At 42.1% G+C, this 9,703-nt stretch overlaps 2 non-coding genes across 2 annotated transcripts; both read left to right on the top strand.

The window, feature by feature from the left end:
* The first annotated feature begins 3,665 nt into the window (after positions 1-3,665).
* Positions 3,666-3,737, top strand: TRNAA-CGC (transfer RNA alanine (anticodon CGC)). The gene has a single exon. It is a non-coding gene; the product is annotated as a tRNA-Ala (tRNA).
* Positions 3,738-6,476: 2,739 nt separating this feature from the next.
* TRNAQ-UUG (transfer RNA glutamine (anticodon UUG)) lies at positions 6,477-6,548 on the top strand. The gene has a single exon. It is a non-coding gene; the product is annotated as a tRNA-Gln (tRNA).
* The last annotated feature ends 3,155 nt before the right edge of the window (positions 6,549-9,703 follow it).

Raw genomic sequence — 9,703 nt, 5'->3', positions numbered from 1 at the left:
AAAAAACCTTGTGTCGACTATATGTGTGTAGGAAATGTACATGCCGACCTTTTGAACCTGCCAAGCTTTTGTACTGTCGACCTAATGCACGTTGACCATTTGGCATTGACCTATTGTCTGTAGACCTTTTTACTGTCGACCTATCAATTGGCTACTTTTTTTGTGGTGTCTTTATAGTAATTAAACAACCAAATTTAATCTTGAAAATACTGTAAAATGGTTTTAAAGATATGTGAGCACATTAGCGTCGCAAGGCGGGTGCGGAGGGTGCAGCTCGCACATGGGTGTGACACCTAGAATGGGTGATACCAATCTGTGGGCTCATCCGCAGTGACAGGAGCCAGGTGCTGCAGTGTGAATTTCTGCTGCAGCACCTGGCTCCTGTCATAATAGAGGAGCCGACAGCGCTGCAGACAGTCTCCGGGGGCAGCCCAGTACAGCCCAGCATCTCCAGAGATGCTGGGCACGCCCCCAGAGTGATGACCGTGAGGCCAAGCCCCCTTTCTTTGTGACCACACCCCCTTTTTGCCGCAAGCACACCTCCGACAAGCACACCTCCTCTGGCATATGAAGGGTGTGCACCGGGTGTCATAACACCCAGTGATGCCTCCGCGTGAGCACAGTGTTGTGACAGGGCTCAAGTGTGCCACATTGCCTGCCCCATGATGTCATTACACTACAAAGCAGCAGGCCTGGTAGAACTGGTAGGAGCAGTACCCCGCTATGGATGCTCCAGTCAGCTCCAGTCAGCTGCACAACTGCAGGGCAGGGCTGCCAAGAGAAATCCTGGGCCCCTCTATCCCCACTAAAGGTCGGTGTGACCACAGCATGCTGAGGGCATGGCCACTCCTCTTTGGGGGCGTGTCTATCACATCAGAAGCACCCACTTACAGGAGCATGGCATGTCTCCAGCCAGGGCAGTAGAGAGCCTGGCTGGGCCCAGGCACTTTTCAGGAAGACAAAAGCTAAGAATAAGAAAGCGCTATGCTATTATGTGTGTCAGTTGTTCAGCTCCCAAAGCTAATAGATATTCACCTCTCCTCAACTGTGCACTGCTGCTTTCATATTCACCTCTCCTCAACTTTGCACTGCTGCTTTCATATTCACCTCTCCTCAACTGTGCACTGCTGCTTTCATATTCACCTCTCCTCAACTGTGCACTGCTGCTTTCAAATATTGGGTAGTTGAGCCCCAATTTTTTAGTATAACAAAAAACAAAAGATTGAAAGCGCTGTCCACAATAAAGGGTATTTTATTTTAAAATAGATAAAATCATCAAAATCACATATAACCATATAGTGATTATCAATACCTACAATCTAAATAAAATCAAAGCATTTCAAAGACCATAATTACTTTTCTAGTGATACCTATTGATATCACAGCTGCGCACAGTGGATACACTTTCAATAAATCGACACACTCTATTCCAAATGAAACAAATGTATCATTCCAAGTATAATACAAATTTCTCCACAATATGCATTTAGATCTAGCACTTACCACTCCTTTATACAGCCTCCTAGAAATTAATGAATATATTCACTGATAATTCACATTCCCAGACATATCTGGAGAAGTAAAGTCACCACATTTCCTATTAATATTCAAAGGTTACTTTTATCCTCCCACTTGGACAATGATACATTTTTGTGTTAGTATCAGTGTCACTGATTTATGCACGCTATATTTGTGATTATATCAATGCAAACTACCAGTGATTAGGTCTCCTGTCCAGAAAATACTGAGACCAGTTAAGACAGAGAGTTCTAACGGGGCGTCCCCATCTGATGCTTGAGATTAGCATATGCAATTGAACTCCTAGTGTATTGCTGCAGCCCCTCAAGCTTGTGTGGACACGAGTTTTCAAAGCAGACGGGGACACCCGTTAGAACTCTCTGTCTTAACTGGTCTCAGTATTTTCTGGACAGGAGACCTAATCACTGGTAGTTTGCATTGATATATTCACAAATATAGCGTGCATAAATCAGTGACACTGATACTAACACAAAAATGTATCATTGTCCCAGTGGGAGGATAAAAGTAACCATTGAATGTTAATAGGAAATGTGGTGACTTTACTTCTCCAGATATGTCTGGGAATGTAAATTATCAGTGAATATATTCATTAACTTCTAGGAGGCTGTATAAAGGAGTGGTAAGTGCTAGATCTAAATGCATATTGGCCCTCATTCCGAGTTGATCGCTCGCAAGGCGATTTTAGCAGAGTTACACACGCTAAGCCGCCGCCTACTGGGAGTGAATCTTAGCTTCTTAAAATTGCGACCGATGTATTCGCAATATTGCGATTACTAACTACTTAGCAGTTTCAGAGTAGCTTCAGACTTACTCTGCCTGTGCGATCAGTTCAGTGCTTGTCGTTCCTGGTTGACGTCACAAACACACCCAGGCACTCCCACCGTTTCTCCGGCCACTATTGCGTTTTTTCCGGAAACGGTAGCGTTTTCAGCCACACGCCCCTGAAACGCCGTGTTTCCGCCCATTTCCTGTCAATCACATTACGATCGCCGGAGCGAAGAAAAAGCCGTGAGTAAAATTACTTTCTACATAGCAAAGTTACTTGGCGCAGTCGCAGTGCGAACATTGCGCATGCGTACTAAGCGGATTTTCATTGCGATGCGATGAAAAATACCGAGCGAACAACTCGGAATGAGGGCCATTGTGGAGAAATTTGTATTATACTTGGAATGATACATTTGTTTCATTTGGAATAGAGTGTGTCGATATATTGAAAGTGTATCCACTGTGCGCAGCTGTGATATCAATAGGTATCACTAGAAAAGTAATTATGGTCTTTGAAACGCTTTGATGTCCATTTGATATAGATATCTTTTATTTCGATTGTAGGTATTGATATTCACTATATGGTTATATGTGATTTTGATGATTTTATCTATTTTAAAATAAAATACCCTTTATTGTGGACAGCGCTTTCAATCTTTTACTTTTCAGGGGGCATTGCCTAATCAAAGGAGGCGTGATCCTGGGCAGGGTGCCAGTCTGGATGGTCCTAGGTATGCTCCAGCAGTGATACAGCAACGAAACTGCCTGCAGGGTGTTGTTCCCGGCACCCTGCTAACAAGATGCAAGGTATTGAGGACAACGGCTTTAGTCCCAGTCACCCTATTGTAAATCTTACCATGCTGAAATGTTATTATATTATATTTGTTGGAAAAATCTATAGCACTGGGTTTCATAGTCCATCAAATGTTTCACTGTACACAAAAAGATTAATTCAGATATCAGTAGAGTAAGACTTTATGTACTGTAGTCTGGTCTAAATGAGGGAAAAAAATTGTGATTATTGCTTTATATCTGCTTTAAAGGTGTGCTTTTTAAGAATTTTAATTGTAACATTCAATATCATTTAATTATTTTTAATCATTTGTTATTTAATGTTCCCATTTTTGCAAACTGTAACAATATTCTTGCCTGCACTTTAGTTTGGTTAGACAACAATGCCACCTAGTGTAAAGTTGAAGCAGGTTCAACTTATTAGAAATCACCTACATTAGTGCAAATACTGAATTCCTCATATGTATGTCATTATAAAAAAAAATGGCTTATAATACAGCACACGTACTACTACAACCGAAAAAAAATTGTTAAATATATGACAATTCTTCTAACACAACTAAGCAAATGGGGATGTAGCTCAGTGGTAGAGCGCACGCTTCGCATGTGTGAGGCCCCGGGTTCAATCCCCGGCATCTCCAGAACTTTTATTTTTTTGTTAGCAGAGCTTCCAAACTAAACCAAATTGTATGTATTTACCATATTTTGATATCATTTACTGCTGTAATTGCTCTGACATTTTGAAGAAAATCATAAAATGTCAATAGGAACAAATCAGTTTGTACTGGGTGGCAGGGGTTCCATTACAGGGGTTGGGTTAGAAGAAAAGCCAAAATTGAATATAATAATTTGTGTTGATGTGCACATGGGTGGTTTGGGATGGAAAACCAGCCCATGAAATTTCTGAAAGCAGGCCTAATGTGGGCGGAGTCTGTGAAGGAGGCAGGATCCTAATTCATAGGGCCTGATTCTTGCATCTTTTGTGTCTGTGACATTATGCTAATACAGTGGTTTCAGTATGAATTACGAAGAAAACGACACCAAAAAAGTCCAAAAAGTCATGTCAACCTTTTCACCTGTCGACCTAGTAAATGTTGACCTAATGACCATGTCGGTCTGGGGGTGTTAGGGATAGGCACTAGGGATTGGTAATAAGTCATACTGTAGCTGCCAACCCCCAAGATTTAGCCCTAGCGCCACCAGAGGCAGATTTGGGTTAGGGTATTAGGGGATTCTCAGGTTCAGGATGACAGGGTCGTTCATGTGACCACCATGATCCCAAACAATGAGATATTGTATTCCACCCCTTTCAGCCTATCTTTGTAGCTGGTACAATGCAATGTCTGGCTGCAGTTCAGGTATGTGTTCATATTACATTGGGCTCATTTATTTTCACTATAATGTTGGAGCACTTGTTATTTAAATTTACAATCTATGCACTTAAAAAAATATTTAATGAATGACAGCATACCCTCGAACTTTAAGTAAGTCCATATAGGGACCTTTGGGCATGCAAGAGGCATGTTCTTGTGACAAGAGGCTTGACTTCACAGAAAATGTTGTACCCATGAGCCGCATCTTCCCGTTTTATCTATTCTGTGTACATGCCCAGTGCTCCAGGAGCTGCTAAGGATGCCCTCCGTCTCTCACCAGTGAACAGATGCCACAAGTATGCACATGGCCTCTCTTCACTTCTTGATCTGCTGAGCAGAACAGTAGGTTATAGGTGGCCTCCCAGCATCCCCACCTACTAAAATTGAGCAGCTATTATAATTTGTTGATATCTGTGACGAGCAGGGGGAGATCTATCAAACCTTCAAGAGAGATATAATGTGTAAATGTTGCCCATAACAGCCAGTGGTGCATGCAGGGGGGGTTTCCGAGTACTTGGAAACCCCCGATGAGAAGAATTTTCTATTTTTGAGATGGAAACAGCTGTGCCTTTTTCTCAGCAAAAGCCGCGTTCACAATCGCTACAGCAGAGCTGCTGCAGCATCTGCTTACAGAATGTCCGGAGGTAGGTGCTGGCTGCACATGCTCAGCCACAGCAGCTTCCTTCGTCCTCACACTGCCACCCTCTGCTCCCAGCCCCTGGTGGAGCAGAATGCATAAAATACAGTAAGGTAAGTTTGAAGTCTGTGTGTGTTTGTAGGTAGGTACATGTGAATATATATAAATAAATATATACAAATAATAATAACAATTATTATTATTATTATTATTATTATCCTTTATTTATATGGCACCACATGGGATCCGCAGCACCCAATTACAGAGTAAACAAATAAGCAAAACATGAAGACAGTGACTTACAATTCAATACAATATAGGACAAATACAGGGTATATAAACAGCTGCGTCAGTAAACAGCACTGATATAAGTATCAGGGTGGCAAAAAAACAGGGATTTAGTGCCATCAAAGGGAGTATTGAAAAGTACACATGAGGGAAGAGGGCCCTGGTCGTGAAAGCTTACATTCTAAAGGGGAGGGGCACACAGACAGGGGTGACACAGATGGGGTAGAAAGTGAGCGTGGGCCATGCACACACATGGAAATGCCACGGACTAAATCCTGTGTTTGACCCTGCAACTGTAGCTAATTGCTATAAGCTATTTCACTCTCTTGAAGGTTTCATACATTTCCCCATTAGGGGGAGATTCAATTGCCGGCAAAGCCCTTTGCCCATTCGAAGCTGCACGGCAGCCTTGGCACTTTACAGCTGCGGGATCTCACACAAAAGTAATCCCTGTCCAATAGGGTATACAGCACTTTGTGCAAATTGGACATTCAGCCAGCTGCGTGAAGGGTGCGAGAAGGGGGGCTATTGCCAGCATTTAAACTCTGTGACAACAGCAATTCACACCCTTCGCCCAGAGTTGAATCCCCTCCTTAGTCTCTGATTCATGTTCTTTGCCTGCAGTAACAACCTTCTGTAACCTGAAACCTTCTAGTTGTAAAAATACAGCCTGTCCAAAATACAGAAGAGAAAGAGCAATAAGTACACATCACGGAACATCTGTAAAAACCATTTACACAAAAGAACCTCAGCAAAAATAGAGCTGTAGAAAAGAAGCTTTTAAGTTTTTTTTTCATATTTAAATAAACCACAGCTTTGCAATATAAGCTATTTACAAAGAGGTAAATTCACAGTGCAATCCTGCTAATTCAATTTCTTTCCTCTTTGTTATACAGTATCATTTTCTTTAAACTTCTGTAATTCTTATGTCAAAATTGTCAATAACAACTTACTGAAAATGAAGAGGTACATTTGAAATAGTAGTAGCTTTTCTATGAATAGCTATGTAAGAAAAAAAAAAAAAGTACCAGTATTCAGTTTGAGAACACACATTTGACCCTCTGACAAGGTGTGGAACATGTGGTTCCATGGTGTAATGGTTAGCACTCTGGACTTTGAATCCAGCGATCCGAGTTCAAATCTCGGTGGGACCTGTTTTCTGTTTTCTACTTAATTAAAAAAAAAATTGCCTAAGGCAGAAAAAGCAATAATAAAGGCAATGTGTACTTAAAGGCTGACAAACTCCATTTATTAAATACTAAATTTACTTTGTGTAGGGTTTTTTTTTTCAGTGTGCACAATAGATCCAGTATAAACCCTTTCCTTTCTCTAATTTGTCGGGATATGGTCATTAGGTCGACACCACTTAGGTCGACAGTCATTAGGGTCGACATGTACTAGGTCAACAGTTCAAAAGGTCGACATGAGGTTTTTCACTTTTAAAATAAAATTTTGTTGGACTTTTTCATACTTTACGATCCACGTGGACTACGATTGGGAATGGTAATCTGTGTCGAGCGAGGCACCTTGCCCGAAGCATGGCAAGTGAATTGAGCCATGCGAGGGGACACGGTGCACTAATTGGGGTTCCCGGTCACTTTACGAAGAAAACAACACCAAAAAAAGTTTTAAAAAAACTCATGTCGACCTTTTCACCTGTCAACCTAGCACATGTCGACCTAATCACCATGTTGACCTAGTGACCCTGTCGACCTAATGCATGTTAACCAATAGTGGTCAACCTAATGACTGTCGACCTAAGTCGTGTCGACCCAACAACCCATACCCAATTTCTCCAATACAGCCTAATGCCAGAGAATGTCCACCTAGTGCTTCTCACTGTACAATTTTGGGTTCATTTACCAGTAGATAATTATGCAATCAGAGGCAGAATATTAAATTATTGCATATTTTTATAAAATGTTTTTCCCCCAGACACAGGGTTTTTCCTATTCAACTGGAGTTGAGAATAAGAGACGCAGTGATTTCTACAGAAATCACTGCGTCTTTTTGTTCGTAGCCCCACAGCAAGTTTAATTTTTCCTAAAACTGTTATTCATAGGTTCTCAAAGTCGGTCCTCAGGACCCCACACAGTGCATGTTTTGCAGGTAACCCAGCAGCTGCACAGGTGTATTAATTACTCACTGACACATTTTAAAAGGTCCACAGGTGGAGCTAATTATTTCACTTGTGATTCTGTGAGGAGACCTGGAAACATGCACTGCGTGGGGTCCTGATGATCGACTTTGAGAACCTGTGCGGTTATTTTTAGGAAAAATTGTCAGGACTTGCTCTGGAACCCCTTGGACACATCCGAATGACAAATTAAGTAATTGGAAGTTTCTAATTAGCTTAATTAGTCCTAAATTACTCACCTTATGTAGCAGTGTCTTCTTCCTCTGGATCTCATCAGGCAGGTCTCCTGCTGCAGTGGTGTGTGTAAGTATGTGTGAGTGTATGTCAGTGTATGTGAAATTCCTGTGACCCACTGTATGTGTGTGACCCCTAGTGTGTGTGTGACCCCTCCCCCCCATTTGTGTTCACTGAGGCAGCAGCAGGGGGAACTACATTTCCCAGCTGCCACCTCCCCTCCCAGCATCGTCTACTACAGTGGAAAGATGAAGGGGGGATGACCGGGAGCCGCAGAGACCACTTGACCAGCCATAACACATAGGTGAGGATCTGACTTTTTTTTTGACATGTGATCCAACTTTTTTTTCTCACTTGTGGGGATTTTGGCTGCAAAAAACCCATGATCAATTATTTTTTAATTGGATACCATGGTACAGTTTGGATTACCATGCGGTAATCCAAAATTGGGTGTGAGGTCCATGAGGGTTTTTTTTGCAATCAAAGCTTTGCACCTACTTGGATACCTCATCGAATGTACAGTACACAAGGAAAGGGGTTATCAGAATGTCGACACTGGAATGACTACAGTACATTTTTGTGTTATTTTTAGGGTAAGGGTTAGGGGTTAGTTTTAGGTTAAAATATGCAAAAAAACCTGTTCACATTCTTGTGTCGACATGTTAAAAGGGGTATCCGGTTGATAGATAGACAGTGTGTAGTTAGACAGTCAATAGATAGACACTATATGTTAGACAGACATTAGGTCGACAGGGTCAAAATGTTGACAGGGTCAAAAGGTCGACATGAAAAAGGTAGTCAGTGCAAAAGGTCAACAGGGTCAAAAGGTCAACATGAAAATAGTCGACATAAAAAGACAGACAATTTAAAAAAAAAAAATTAACATGTTTTTGGACTATTGTTATAAACCGAGCCCAAAGTGTGGCGAGCAAAGCGAGCCCCGCGAGGGTATGCCTTTCTACAATTGGGGGTCCCAGATGACAAAACTATCTACACAAACCACAAAAATGCAAACAACATGGGGTCTACCTTTTTTTGTGTTGACCATTTTCATGTCAACCTTTTGACCCTGTTGACCTTTTTCATGTTGACCTTTTGACCCTGTTGACCTTTTGACCCTGTCAACCTAATGTCTGTCTAACATATGGTGTCTATTTATTGACTAGACGCTGTCTATCTAGAAACCCACACCCGTTAAAAAGCAATATTATAAACATGTTGACATTTGTAAATTTCAGCTTATTGCTTCTCTATCTAATGTCCATGCAGACATTCTGAAACTGTCTACATTCTGGTGTCAACATTCTGAATGTTGACTTTTTTCATACAACACCTCAAGGAAAAGACAGAAACATTTTTTTCCATATGTGGTGTTGGATGTGTTGCAAGATGCACCCAGCTAAAAAAAAGTAGCATTTGTACAAGGGTGATCCTAGCAAGATCCCGATGGACGCAATTCCGGCTGTTGAAATACCGATGCCGTGATCCTGACTTTACTCAGAATGCTGACACTGGCATCCCGAATAGGGTTGCAATGCCGGCGCCGGAATCCTGACTGATGGGATTTCTAACAATTGTGTCCCAGCTGCCAGGAGAGGTAAGCCACGGGGGCGGGATTAGGTATAGGCTGTAGGGGGAGGGTTAGGTATAGGCTGTGGGGGGAGGGTTAGGTTTAGGCTGCAGGAAGAGGGGGTTAGGTCCAGGCACCACCAGGGAGTGTTAGGGTTAGGCTGCAGGGGAGGCAGGGTTAGGTTTAGGCTTTAGGTAGGGAGGGTTAGAGTTAGGAAGTCATTAGGGGAAGGTAAGTATGCTTACCCTCCCCTGTAGGGATTCAGACTATCAGGATGCCATGTCCAGTATTCTTACTGCTAGCATCCTGACCGCCGGATTATTCTACCCAATCCCCTCAAAGTGTACATAATATCTAACAGAAATGCA

The sequence above is a fragment of the Pseudophryne corroboree genome, chromosome 11, assembly GCF_028390025.1.
Source record: "Pseudophryne corroboree isolate aPseCor3 chromosome 11, aPseCor3.hap2, whole genome shotgun sequence".
In the NCBI taxonomy this organism is placed as follows: domain Eukaryota; kingdom Metazoa; phylum Chordata; class Amphibia; order Anura; family Myobatrachidae; genus Pseudophryne; species Pseudophryne corroboree.
The sequence above is the reverse complement of the archived record's forward strand: the minus strand, read 5'-3'. Positions and strand labels throughout refer to the sequence as shown.